Raw genomic sequence first — 14,877 nt, forward strand, 5'->3', positions numbered from 1 at the left:
GAGAAAGAAGCTGACTGCAGAGAAAGTTTATGGGACAGATTGAGAAAAAGAGGTTCCTGAGAGCAGAATTACTCCTGCTTTTTTCAGTTTAGTTTCACACTTAAAAAAAAAATAAATAAATAAAAAAATAAATAAAAAACGCTGGTTTGAATTAGGTTTCTGTCACTTACAACCAAGAAGCCTGGCTGGTGCAACAACATTTAAGTTTGCAATACTTAAGAATGGGAGAGTTAACTGACCCCTCTCTTTTGCTCACAATCCAGATGCAATCCATCAGCAAATTTCATTAGCTATTTCTTCAGTGAATGTCCAGGATCCCACCACTTTTCCCTACTTTGAGAACTACCTCATATTTCTAATAACTATTATCCCCTGGATTTTTGCCACCTAACTAGTCTCCCTGCTTCCACCCATGCTCCACTGTACTCTTCTCACAATGACTAGAGTGATCTTTTTTAAATAGTCACTTCTCCAATCAAAATGCACCAATAACTTTTCATCTCACACAGAATAAAATACAAAGTCCTTATCATGACCTCTAAGGTTCTCCATAATTTCACTTCTTCTGATCTTCTGACCTTCTCTCCATTACTCTCTCTCCCATACCCACTGCACTTTATCCATATCAGCCTCATTGATATTGCTCAAACACACCAAATACTGTCCCATATCAGAGCTTAAGCTACCTCTTCCAGGTAAGCTCTTGTCCCAGTTAGCTGCATGCATTCCTCCACTCCACTTTTCACTTAGGTCTCTGCTTAAATATCATCTTATCAGAGAGGCCTTCCTTGTCCATCCCAACTAAAACAGCATAACTCCAATATCTCCCACCACCATTTCATCTTCTACCTATCTTCCTTACCCTGCCTCATTGTTTTACAGCACCTACCACCACCTATTATTTTAAACATAGACTTGTTTATTGTCTTTCTCCCACTGAAAACTTTTAAGTGCAAGAACCTCAGTCATTTTGCTCATTGCTGTATCATCAACATTGAGAAGAGCTCTGGGCATCTAAGAAGACTTAACACAATGAATATGTATGCATGGGTGAGCAAATCCCTGTCCTCACTCCAGAGACAACTCAAACTGAAGGTAACTGGCTTAGGAAAATAAGCAGGTGCAATCAGACACCATCAGCTGTTGCCCAGCCATCCTTGGTAGGGGCCCTGGGAAACTCAGTCACTTTGTGGACATCAGGAGTGATGCTCTTTCTCAGTTTCTCCAACAAGGACAGTTACAGCAAGACAACCAGCCTACCCAAGTGACAGTAAATAACTGGAATAACAACAGTCAATATAATTGATATAGAACTGATATATAGCCAATATAACTGATTGAACATTTATTTTATGCTGGGCACTTTTAAAGTGCTTTGTGATGTAAGAAAGAGCTCTAAGGCAATGCCAAGAAAGAGTTCTTGAGACATCTTGGGTGCAAAATGGTGGTTTTATTAAAGCACGGAGATAGCATCCTTAGGCAGAAAGAGCAACACCAGGGTCATAAGGAGTAACCCATTATACTCTTTCCACTTGGAAGGATGTTAAGGAGAGCATAAGTCTCTAAGGAATTTGAAAGCAAGGCTTTCAGGACCTTGAGGGGGCTAGCTATTGTTGGGAAAAGGTAATATGTTGCTGTCCAATAAAACCTTAGTGATGGGACCCTTCAGACATATATCGGGTAGGCCATATGCTTGGGGAATGATTGCCAGCATATATCTTGAGAGGTTTAGAGATAAAGGAAATTCTTAAAGGAGTTATTATATGTTAAAGTAGACTTACAGGATCCTGGGTGGGGGAGTGAGGGTCAGACTAGGATTGTCTTTTGCACTTAGCAAAGTATTAACTTCAAGGCAGTTGAGTCCCTAGAGGAATGTCACTCTGCCTATTTCAAGGACTTGTCAATGGGCTGTAGGTAGTAAGGAAATTTAATAATTTTTCTTCTGTCTTTGTTTTCCACACCATTTTGCTTTTGTTAACTTATTTAAATGGCCACAACAACCCTGTGGGAAAGGGGCTGTTATTATACCTATTCACCATTAAGAAATTAAGTCACATGTGGGTTAAAAACTTGCCCGAAGTCACAAAACTACTTGGAGGCATAGCTGGGGTTTGAACTATTATATGCTGGCTCACGAATCTAGATTATTAACCACACTGCCCCTGGAGTACAAATGTTCTTTACCATGACTTATGGTTTGAAATGTAGTTCTCGTTGCCTTTGAGCTCCCATGCGTGTGCGCACGCGCGTACACACACACACATACACACGCGCGCGCACACACACAATGTATAATTATAGTAAAAGCATCACAAAACAATAAATGTGCCCTAATGGATAATGACCAGCTACACACAAAATACTGCAACAAGCCTTGTATGAGGACATCTCCACTCCTCATCACACCCACATCCACCTCTAATACTGCTTTTAAACATGTTCCAGGGGTGAATGGCCCTTAAATCCCCATGGACTCAGAGTGAAGGGTCTTTTAGATATCTCACTCTATAAGGAAAAGGAAAGTCTGGGAGAATCTGCCTAGAGAGAGAGGAAGAAATATGAAAAAAAGGAGATGGTAGAGAAATTAAGATCACCTAATCTACCATTTGCCGAAGGCTGGCCCCACTGTACACTTTGGAGAATCTCTGCCACTTTTGAGAACCAGAAGTGAGTCGATGTTGAAAATACAGAGGTTGCTTCTACTAAGGTGGCTTGTCACCATCCTGCCATGTCAATTTCAGCCACGCCCCCTCTCTGCCATCCTTGAGGGTACTGTCATCATAAACCGAGGTCCCTGCTGGGACAGGAGGTTTCAGCTATTTTTCATAATGTCAGTTAACTAATTGTCGTTTTATCCTGCTGTTCTTAGCATTCCTATGAGGTCTTTTAAATCTCTTAACTAATTGTATTTTTAGTCTCTTGTCTCTTGTATTTGTTCCTTGAAATAGTTTATAGATGGATACTTTTAAAATAACTGCATAAGTAACGAACCCCTGAATAGAGTAACTGTCTGTTTTTTAAAACAACCCTTGGCTTTCACTCGTACAGTCACCGTGTTCCCTAAAGTAGTTTAAAAGTTCTTTTTTTGGTGTTCTAGAAAAGAAAAGATTATTCCAGGGTATTTCTTTTTTTGAACTTACACTTTATTTGAATGGCAGGTGTAAATGAATATATTGAGATATACTAGTAGGTTTTATAACTTAGTATCCTAAAGCTTAATCCCAAAATGGTTGAATCTACTTGGAAACATTTTATCTAATTGTATTTGTGGCTTTGTCCCATTTCCAGCTGATTTTATAAAAGCATTTTTGGGCTACCAAAGACCCCAAATCTGGATTTTAGATACTATACACGAGTGTATTTTGTGTTGCCTCTCTTTCTCTTTTTTCCTAACACTTCACCTCCCACATTTAAATTCCCAGACCTCCTTAGGAAACCAATCTAGCCTGATCCCCAACTCATAGCTTGCCTCTGAGTTATAAGCCCCAGTCACCAGCATCCTGGGAACCTAGTCTCCAGTTTAATGTAATTTCCTCTGTGAATATGTAAATTCCCTTGGAAAATTTCTTTGGAAGCTCTAGAATAAGCTCTTAGGTTATTCTTCTCCCAAAGTAGATCTTAGAGTGCACAGTGAAAACTTTAAACATTTTCATTGCAACTCAACTCAGCAAAAATTTGTGGTCATGGAAAGAATGAAATTTTTAACAGCAGAAGATCACAGTTCACATCCCAGAGCTGCTGCTCGTGAACCATGGGAGCCGTGGCGAGTTCTTCGGGTGTGGTGAGCCTCTTGTGTCTTGTCTAGAAAATGGGAGGTAAAAATATTTACTTTCCCACTGTGGCAGGTATTAGCAATACTGCATGTCAGGCATCTGGCATGAGGCTGACAATAGACAATAGGATGCGATGTAGCCTCGTGGCTAAGAGCACAGGTTCTGGAGGAACTTGAAATTGAACCCTCTGTCTGCTGCTTAATGGTGGTGGTGCCTTGAGGAAGTTATGTTTTTCAAAGATTTTTTAAATTTCTTTAATTTTTTAATTATTTTATTTATTTATTTGACTGGGAGAGAAACAGTGAGAGAGGGAACACAATCAGGGGCAGAGAGAGTGCATGCAGGGGAAGAGGCAGGAAAAAGAGAATCTCAAGCAGACACCCCACTGAAAGTGGAGCCCAGTGGGGGCAGGGGGCTGAGGGGTCTCGATCTCATGACCCTGAGATCAGGACCTGAGCAGAAACCAAGAGTCTGTCACTCAACCAACTGAGCGATGAAGGTACCCCTTGAGTAAGTTATGTAATAACCTCTTTACCCCTCCATGTCTTCAGCTATAAAACAAAGACTGATACAATAAAAGCATCTAGACTACAGAGTCTTTGTTACGAGGATTCAGGACATTTTTAAACATTCAAAACATTTTCAAAAAATTGTGTCACATAGAAAACGTTAAATAAATATTAGCTATTAGATCCTAATAATTAATAATACATATCCCTTGATGTGCTCCAGGGATAACTTCAGGGATTTGAATATTTTCTTCAAGATATAGAAATTGGAGTTTTTTTCTCCCCAAATAGGCATTAGAAAGGAAAATACTGAAGGAAAAAATCCTCTACATCTTGTTTATGTGTTTTTTTTTCTGAACATAAGACTATTAAAATCATTTAAGCTTATAGAATGTTAAAACATATATTAGGCCAAGGGAAATGCTGATGCTGAAAACATTTGCTTCCTTTATGTTGCTGGTTAAATAAAAAGAGCATTTCCCTTGGCCAGTGAAATATGCTTCCTCAGAGAACTTGGGCAAGATTTATTACTCAAATGACCCGGAATGTTGCCTCTGCATAAATCTGACGTGTCCTAGGGGCAAAACTGAAAGCAGGGGGAAAAAAAATTTAGCAAAATCTGAGCTTAACATGTTATCTGCCTTGTGATGAATAATTTAACTAGTCTCTCAAATTTTGAGAAACATGAGAGAGAAAGTTTTATTGTGGGTATGACAAGGTATAGTTAAGCATGAGAGAAAGCCAAAAATATGTTCTCCTTTTGGCGATGATCAAAATGTCTTAGGTTAACTGGTTTAGGACAACTAAGAAAAGTTTTTGTGTACTAATTCAGCTTATTTCCATCACCCTGGTATATATTTAGGACTTAAAAAAAATGTTGTCTGCTGATAGGTTGTGAGGAGCAATAAACAGAAGAATCAAGTGAAGCTAAGAAGGAAAAACTAATCTCATTAAAAGCTGAGAAACTAATCTCATTAAAAGTATAATTTAAACTATTATCTTTTGTGTTTTCAAATTACATGCTTAATGTTATCAGAGCATTATTACCATAAGTTGAAATGATTCGAAGCAGTGTTATAAACCAGTATGTTGTTTCACTGCATTGTAGGTTTGGCACTGCATTTGCTTCAGTTCTATCTAGACTCTGGGGAATGGACTATATGATTTTGGAAGATCCCTACCTGGTCTAAGCACCCATGATCCTTTTTATAATGAACCTATATTAGAACCTGAAGATCTTCCCATGGATGGTGGCCACTGAACTATGAGTCCCAACTGTACCCTAAGCCTCTTAGAAAGCTCTCCTATTTCCTTCTAGTGCTTCTGCTCTGGTCTCAGAGAAACTTGCCACTTCTTCAAGTAACTAGCAGAAGCTCCAGAGGTGAACTTGTGCTGGTGGGATAGCTGATGCAAGGCTGAAACATTTGGGTAAGACTTTCCCTGGCTCAGCCATGAAAAAAGAAAAAAAATTTTTTTTTAAATTTCTAGAGAAATATGGCCATAGATACTTCTACTTAACAGATACCAGTTGCTCTCTGGGGCTCAGTAGCTACTCATCCTTCTTCGGGTCCATCTCCACATAGGAGATACCATCATATCCTCTAGGTCTCATGAGAACAGAGAGCTAGACATTTATACTCTTCTGTTTAGAACAAAGAGAACAAGACTGAGAGAGACAAAGATAGACAAAGAAGGTAGGTCTGTACATAAGACCTACCTTCATAGTCTTCATATTTTCATTAAATACTTCCTCCTTCCCTGGTAATGGACATTAGGAATGACCATTCCCTTAAAGGAGGCCATAAACACTCTACAAAGGGGAATAGCCTTATCCTTATGGACCTCAACTGAACAGCTATATCTCAATACATTGTAACTTCTGTGCAAGAATGACCACACATATTTTATCTTTATGATGTCCTCTTTATTTGAATAATTGGCCTCTCCTAACTCATTGATTACCTTCTAGATGGTAAAGTTTTGACCACTTTGTAAGAATTGAAAAAGTTCAGTGATACTAGCCTGGGGAATGAGTTTCAAAAGTAATTTGCTATCAGGCAATTTGTTTTTTACCTATTACAACTTGTTTTTTTTAATTAGGTCATAGTGCTATGAATAGAACATTTGGTATAAACTAAAAAAATCAGTAGAAAAATAAACTTATGTTTGCCAGGCACATGACAGTTTTGCATGCTGGCAGGAACTGGTGTTTGGGTGGGAAATACCAAACTTAGGCTTTGCCTGTCTCTTCAGTGCTTCGAAGTAGGTCATATAAGGCAATATTGAAAAACTGAAAGATTGAAATCTTAGTACTTATAGTCTAGGTTCCTGTAACATTCAGATATTTATTTTTTAAGATGTTATTTATTTGTAATTTGTTAGAGAGAGAGAGAGAGTAAGCAAGGGGAACAGCAGAGTGAGAGAGAGAGTAGCAGGTTCTCTGCTGAGCAAGGAGCTTGATGTGGGACTCAATCCCAGGACCCTGTGATCATGACCTGAACTGAAAGCAGATGATTAATCGACTGAGCCACCCAGGAATCCCATAACATTCAGATCTTAAGGACAAGTTAAAGATATATATAGAAGTTATTTATAACTCACAAATTACAGCATGAAAATAGGAATATTATTTTAATTGTCACATTTTCTGAATTTTATTTCTTATATTTCACTATATATTACCCATCACTAAAATATTTAGTGGTTAAGCCCTAACAGCTAGAGAAACATGAATCAGAGAGGTACACTTCAATCTAGATTATGAAACTTTGCACTATTTATTTTTTTTTAGACTGGGGAAATTTCTGCTCCAGGTCTTGGCTGGGATGAAATGAAATTACACTGATACCATAATATGAGTATTTATATCACAGTAGAAACCTGGAGACAATTCATAAGAAAGAGGAAGAAAAAGAAATTAATTCATAAAGTTTCTAGATATACTTTATAATGGAAGTATATTATGAACTAAATTGTAGCTTGCTATTGTTCCTTATTATGGTTTCTGATTCATTTACTTCTGGTTCATTTCCTTGTCATAAATTCTAGCCCCAGAGGTACTGCAAATGCATTGCTGAATTGCTTTTTGCCACAGTAACCTTTTATCTCACTGCTTAAGGCATATATTTTTATGATGCTGGTTTATCTGGGGATAATACCAAGTAATTCAGACATAATGCAGGTTCAATGACAGCCAATGAACTTTCTAGAATTCAGACAACTTCCTATTCTGTTAGTCCCACTTCCTCCTTAAACCTACTATCTACCCCTTCTCTTTCCTGCCCTCACTCATCTTTCTTTATGACCAACATTTACCCTGACCCTTTCTAGAGGCAATGAAACTTTATATATAAAAATGTTCAACCAGAGAGAATCTTCCTTTCATCCTTCCTTCCTTTCTTCTTCCTTTTCTCGTGCAAGAAGTACAGAGAACCAACTATGTGACAAACAGTATGCTCTATCTGATGGGTACAGATATAACTGCGACACAGTCTTTACCATAAAAGATTTTATACTCTGCTGGAGAAGACTGACCTTACAACATATTATTACATCGAAGTGGGAAGGTGTGTGAATATATGGCTTTGGGAGTTGACACAGGCCACATAACTCTGCTTGGAGACAAGGATGACTGCTTCCCAGGATGTGGGACATTTGAGCCAGTAGAAGAGTTGGAGCTGAAAAGGTTGTCAGGGCCAGGACCACAGGAGATCACCTGCAGCAAGGAGAGTAAAGTTCATCCCAAACACTAGAGGTGGGCAAACATGGTCCCCAGGCCAAATCACCATCCTGCTGCCTATCTTTTCAACAGTTTAGCTGGAACACAGTCACACCAATTTGTTCAGTATTGTCTGACTGCTCTCATGTTACATGGTAGAGCTTTGTTGAGACAGAGACCATATGGCCCCCAAAGCCCAATTATTTACCAGCTGGCCCTTTACAGAAAATGTTTACTGGCCTCTGCAATAGAACAATGCTTTCAACTCTTTATCCCCACATCATGGTGTACAAGGAAAATGATAACATTTGAACAGTAAGTTAGGTTGAACAGAGATGTTGCTCTGGCCAGAGGCAGCCAGGCAGAGCTCTGAGATACTCAGAGCCCTCTGTGAATAGTCTCGAGCTGGAAGGATGCTCAGTATTTCAGCATGCTGGGACCTATTCTTAGCCATGGGTTGGGCAAAACTGACCTTTGGAAGGAAAAGTCACTAGAGAGTATTCTGAGTAGAAATTTACATATGTAATATGAAACCAGAAAAAAAAAAGAAGATACTGGAAAATTCAAAAGTAACTTCCTTAGGGAAACCAGAAGTTCAAGGATTTATAGTTCTTACCAGTAGGTTGAAATCCATGAAGCAAAAAATGTATTTATTTAACAACTTTTATTTGTACAATATTTTACTAGGTTCTGGTGGAAAGCAAAGACATAGGTCTGACATTGTGGAATTTGAATTAACTTGATAGAACAGATTACTCTGGAGAAGAGAGGCTGCTGAATATACAGGGTGGGTGCTATCTGCATCGGGACAAATTATGACTGGACTATCTTAGCCCATGCTTCCCTTGGAGGACTGGAAAAAGAGGCACCCCGTTTACATGGGAGAAGAGGAGAGATGGCTGTCAACTCTGGCAGCCCTCTGTGACTCAATGCTCTTGATGGAGACAGAACTCAGAACTTTGAGAAATGCCAAGAATCACCTCTGCTTACAAACAATCAGAAAAGAGCACAACATCGTCACTGCTATGCAGGACTAGCTTCTCATGTTTGTGGCCACTGTCTATCACATTGCCAAAAATTCTGTCTCTAATGGTTCTAGCTTTAAGAATCTCTTATTAAATTTTAAACACTCCCAACCCTTGAAGTGGCTGAGCCAGTTTCATCTAATGTCTTACTGAAGCTTCATTCACTCCGACAAGATTTATTGGGCACCTTCACTATTCCAGGAGGTGTGTCATGGTCTGGGGAAACAGTTAAATCCAGTGGCTCCAACTTAGTTGAGGAATAGCTAAATCAGACTCTGTAGGAATAAGACCTGGGATAGCTGCAGGAGATGTGTGTGTGTGTGTGTGTGTGCGCGCGCGCGCCTGTGTGCACGTGTGCACGTGTGTTGGGGGAATGGTAAGGACTTTAGACAAGGGGCAGAAACAGGTGCAGAAAGCATGTGTTGCAGTGACGACTTTCAGCCTCAAGCTGAAACAGAAAACTTTTGCCTCAAGCTGTCCTTGTAAGACAATTTCTTTTTATAACATCACAAAAAATGCAGCATCTCTGTACCTAACATGCCTGTATGACGTATTTTCATATGTCCTTTAATTTTGTTCTCTGATGCTCAATGACTAATTTTCCATTTCAAAGATCTGCTCATTAAGAGAGCAAACCAGGAAAGCAACAGGAAGAAGAGAAAGATTCTCATCAGAATCAACTGATACACAAAGCCAAACTGGCATTTTGATCAATAGCTGCTACACTCGGTGACACAATGGCCTTGGAGGTGCCATTCTGCATCTCCATGACCTTCATCATTCCATTCTCCCTTTATAGATGCCCTGTTCCTGGTTTTCAGAAGATGAAAATGAACTGACCAAAAACTGATTTCTCAAACGGTAATATTTCAGTAGCTTTTGAACAACCATTTCAGTGACTTCCAAAATAATGTGTCGTATAAGCCAGGGTGCACTTTCCTTACAGGTCTTTCCAACTTTATTCATTTGCATTCTGTCTTCACTGTCCTGAAACACATAAGATGCATTCTGATTCCCAGCCCATTTCTTTGTTGGGAGTAAATCTGGTGTCACATTCCTTGCAGGTGTGGACCATTAAGGCTAGATTGTTTCTGAGATTATTTACGTGATAAATGACTTCCATCATAGCCCAGCAGTATAACCAATCCTTTATATAATTGCACGGTTAAAAAGGGAGCGATTTAAAATCTTTGCCAGCACAGGTGATCATCCAGTTCAGTGACTAAATTTATTCTATTAATAAGGCAGAGAGTGAAGCTTGGAACTGTGATCTGGTCTTGAACCTTAGAAGATATCATTCCATCTGATTGATTTGATGTGGTGCTTTGTTCTGTACTCAAAAGATGATAGAAAACTGCAGTGGTATTTACCTTTTTCTTGCAAAACAGCTCTTGAGATATTGCTACTCTCTAGAGCCACCTCACTAAACACTCATTTCTTCAAACCTGCTTTCATAACATTCAAGTGAATTCAGTCAACACTCTTGGGGAAACTACTACAGTATGTGCCAGGTATTGTGCTAGGCACTAGGAGCTCAGCAATGTGCAAAATGCTTCTACCTCCTACTCTCAGGAAGCCTGGTAGGCATTTCTATACACATGGGTTGCCAAATAGTCTATCTTTATGTCCCTCTCCCCTCAAATCCTCTTTCCAACTTCCTCAATCCTATGTACCCCCAAACGCTGACATATAAGGGTACCATGAAGGTTAATTGTATGTATTCACTTGGATTGTCAATTGTTTGTTCAAATGTCAGTCCAGATGTTGCTGTAAAGATTTTTTAAATTTATTTTTATTTTTTTTATTTTATTTTATTTTTTTTAAAGACTTTTTTAGAGATAATATTTAGTTTAGTTGACTATGAGTAAAGCAGATTATCCTCTATAATGTTGGTGGGCCTCATGCAATCAGTTGAAAGCCTATTAGCAAAGACAGAGATTCTCTGGGAAAGAAGGAATTTTGCCTTCAGACTCAAGCTAAAATATCAACTCTTCCCTGGTCTCTGTCCTGCCAGGCTATTCAACAGATTTTGAATTTGCCAGCCTCTACAATCAAATACAGTGAACAATTTTTTAAAATATAGTTCGCTCTCCTTTCCTTCCTCCTTATCTCTTCCTCTCTCCCTGTTTCTCCTCCCAACCATATTGTCCAGTATAATCCTGATTCCACCCCATTGCCACACCGAGAAAGTTAAATGTAGAGAGGTGAAAAACTGCACACAAGTACAGTGGTAGAACTGATTCTAGGGGTGCCTGGGTGGCTCAGCCATTAAGCATCTGCTTTTGGTTCAGGTCAGGATCCCAGGGTCCCGGGATTGAGCCCTGCATCAGGCTACTTGCTTAACGGGAAGCCTGCTTCTCCCTTTCCCACTCCCTGTGCTTGTGTTCCCTCTCTCACTGTCTCTCTCTCTGTGTCAAATAAATAAATAAAATCTTAAAAAAAAAAAAAAAAAGAACTGATTCTAAAACCCACATTAAATATATAATTGTTAAAGTAAATTCTACATCTTAAAATCCATAATTTCAAAAAGATCTTAGGTAAGGAGATTTATTCTGAAGTCTTATTTAAATTCATTCTGCACATAAAAGAGATCTCACCGAAGAGCTCCTGCCCCTTGGATGAGCTAAGAAGATGGTATGTTATTCTGTTTTCTCTAGTTATAAGTATTTAATCCCTGAAGTATGAGCAGCAAATCCTCTTAGCAGAAGTGCATATTTATCTGCATAAAGACCTATGACTCTGCCCCAACACGGAGGTCTATACCTGCTGTGATCAGTACAATCAACAGATAACAACATCCATGCCTTGGGCGGCAGGCAGGCTTCATGAGTCAGGAAGATCACACAACTCTTTCCATCTGAGTAAAGGCCAGTGCCATCAATCTTGTTTATCAGCATGTTTATCCTAACATTTATAATTGCCCCATTTGTGATCATTTGGATAAAGCTATCCGTTATGAACTGAATGTTTAGGTCTGGTCCTCTATTCATGTTGAAATCCCAGCACCCTCCCCCCATATGAAGGCATTAGGACGTGAGGCCTTTGGGAGGTGATCATGTCATGAGGGTGGAGGCCTCAGGAATGGAATTGGTGCTCTTTAAAGGGCTGAAATACCCCCCTTTAAAAAAAAAAGATTTTATTTATTTATTTGACAGACAGAACGCAAGCAAGGGGAGCGGCAGGCAGAGGAAGAGGGAGAAGCATGCTTCTCGCTGAGCAGGGAGCCTGATGATATGGGGTTCGATTCCAGGACCCTGGGATCATGACCTGAGCCAAAGATGCTTAACTGACTGAGTCACCTAGGCTCCCCAAAGACTAAAATTCTTTTAAGGGCAGAGTTCAAATCTGCTGATTCCTTGATCTTGGACTTGCCAGCCTCCAGAACTGTGAGAAATAAAGGTTTGTTATTTAAGCCCACCAGGCTACAGTATTTTTGCTATATAGCAGTTTGAATGGACTAAGATACCTACCTAAAATATAAATTGCTTCTGTGGCACATAAGTGACTCTGTCAGTTAAATGTCTGACTCTTGATTTCAGCTCAGGGCATGACCTCTGGGTCATGAGATCAAGCCCCCTGTCTCTCTCTCCCCCTGTCCCTCCCTGCTGTTTGCATGTGCACAAGTTCTCATTCTCTCAAAATAAATAAATAAATAAATAAATAAATAAATAAATAAATAAAATTAAAATATAAACTATTTCTAAATAGTGGTCTTACTATAGCTATAATAGTTTACATTTGGGCAAATTTCCCTTGTCAATGTTTTCAGGAACCAGGAGTAAACACATGAAATTATAGCATAATCAAGAACTGAAGGTATGCTTTTCTGGGGTGGGGGGGAATTTATAAAGATTTTTGTCTGAAAGAACACGGCGCTACCCACACTCAGTTCTCATAAGCCACTGAGCAGCTGACAGGCAGCCCTGAGATCCTCCTGTCTCGCCTGGATCAAACCCACGGAAGCTGAAGCTGCTGCACTACACTTGCTAATCCCCGGAACCAGGCCACCCATCTTCACTCTAGAAGAGAGTCTTTTCTGTTCCTGCAGGCTGGAGGGGAAAAGAGTTCATTTAGATTGCGATAAGGCTGAGAATCCACCTGAGCCCCAAACACCACAGGAGGCTCTCCCAGCCATGGCTCTGGATCCTCCATTTCAGTGCTCCTTGGAAAAGGGGTGGAAACTCCAGCTGAGCTGGTGATAGTGCCGCCACCCCTTCCCTTTCTCCTCCAGATCCCTACTATTCCTGACTATACTTCTTCAGTATAGATTAAATACTTATAATTCTATTTTTAGACAAGATGTGTTTTCTTTGTTCCAATGTGTGTCTCCCAGAGAGCGGTGTGGAGGTTTGAGATTTATCCTCAGAGTCACAGGTCATCAGGAACAAGAGTTTCTGAAGCTGACCCTCTTCGGCGCAGGGCTTTCATATGTTTTCAGGGAAGAAATGCATGGTCACCTAATATAAAGGAAAAGGCCGTTAGCCTTTGTTTCTTTATCCCCAGGCTGCACAGAAAATTTAACACTACAAGCACCTGATATCTGCATTGTGTGACGCCCAACACATGTTCCAAGAGAACAAGAACCTGGCCTATGTCATTTCAAATACTCTAAGGTGGAAGGAAAGAAGGAAGGAAGGAAGGAGTAGGGGAGGAAAGAAGGAAGCAGCTCACATTCTCACACAACTCTTTCATCTGACCTATATAAAAATAAGTGGCCACTGGAATAAGACCAAGCCAGTGTAATTGTCCCACTCCATCTTATTGAAAGAGAAGGAGGCTAACATGTGAGGAGCGCTTGTTATCACTGGATGCCTCATATACTATCTAATAAAAATACTGGCTTACATGTATTAAACTCTTACGTCAGGTATTATGAAAGCATTTTACATGAATTCTCTCATTTAATGCTTATGACACGCCTAGTACTATTTTTATGTCCATTTTAAGAGAAAAAACAAAAACAAAAACAAAAAAATCCTGAGAATACCCTACAACTTCAGTAAGGGCCTGAGGTAAAATCTCAAAACCCAACACTTGAAAATTAATCAGCTTTAATTGATAAAACGACTCAGTGCTTTAAGAATATGTAGTCCTGTTTTTGGACAGAACTAAACCAGAAAATAGAGATTGGTATTCTATTACTCATTCAAAATCAAGTTTCCATTTAGTCGTGGGAACAAGACGTGAACCCAGGTCTGCACAATGCCCAAAGCCCAAATGCTATTTGCTGCACCATCTTATCTCTTGCATTCAGACGGAAATCTACATGTTTCTATCATCTAGGCCATGCTGGATGGATGAAATCTTGAATTGCAGTGTTCTCTGGCTAGCTATGCTCCCATCTTACTAGCTCCTGCTCTCACCTACATACAACCAAGTCTTGCAAGAACTTGCATTTTACTGTCATCTATGTAAGCACCTACTTTATATTTTTATATTTTAGCCAGAGGCTTCATTGAGGTTAAATAATAACATTGTTGTTTAACCCTTAAACTGTCTCTGCTCCCCTTCCCCCAGGGGACCTGCTTCAAAAAACAAGTCCGGAAACCAGCCTCAGGTAACAAAGCATAGATACAAGGATGGGTCAGGCCAGGTGGAGACATCTGATCAGTAGGGGGGTTGCATACTGTCTCCCTAGCTACCAAGGAATATGGGCCCCGCCCTTTGGGAGTCTTTTGGGCACCAATCTTAACCAAGGTGAAATTGTAATTCAATTGGTCACCTAGCAACACTGTGCAGTTCCAACCACATGGCCTTTGCCCTTAAAAGCCAGTCCGTACATGAAGGAGAGCAGGGTCACCCTCTCTCTGGAAGAGGTGCGGCCCTGGACTGCCAGTTTGATTCTTGATGCT

The sequence above is a fragment of the Mustela lutreola genome, chromosome 6, assembly GCF_030435805.1.
Source record: "Mustela lutreola isolate mMusLut2 chromosome 6, mMusLut2.pri, whole genome shotgun sequence".
NCBI lineage: Eukaryota > Metazoa > Chordata > Mammalia > Carnivora > Mustelidae > Mustela > Mustela lutreola.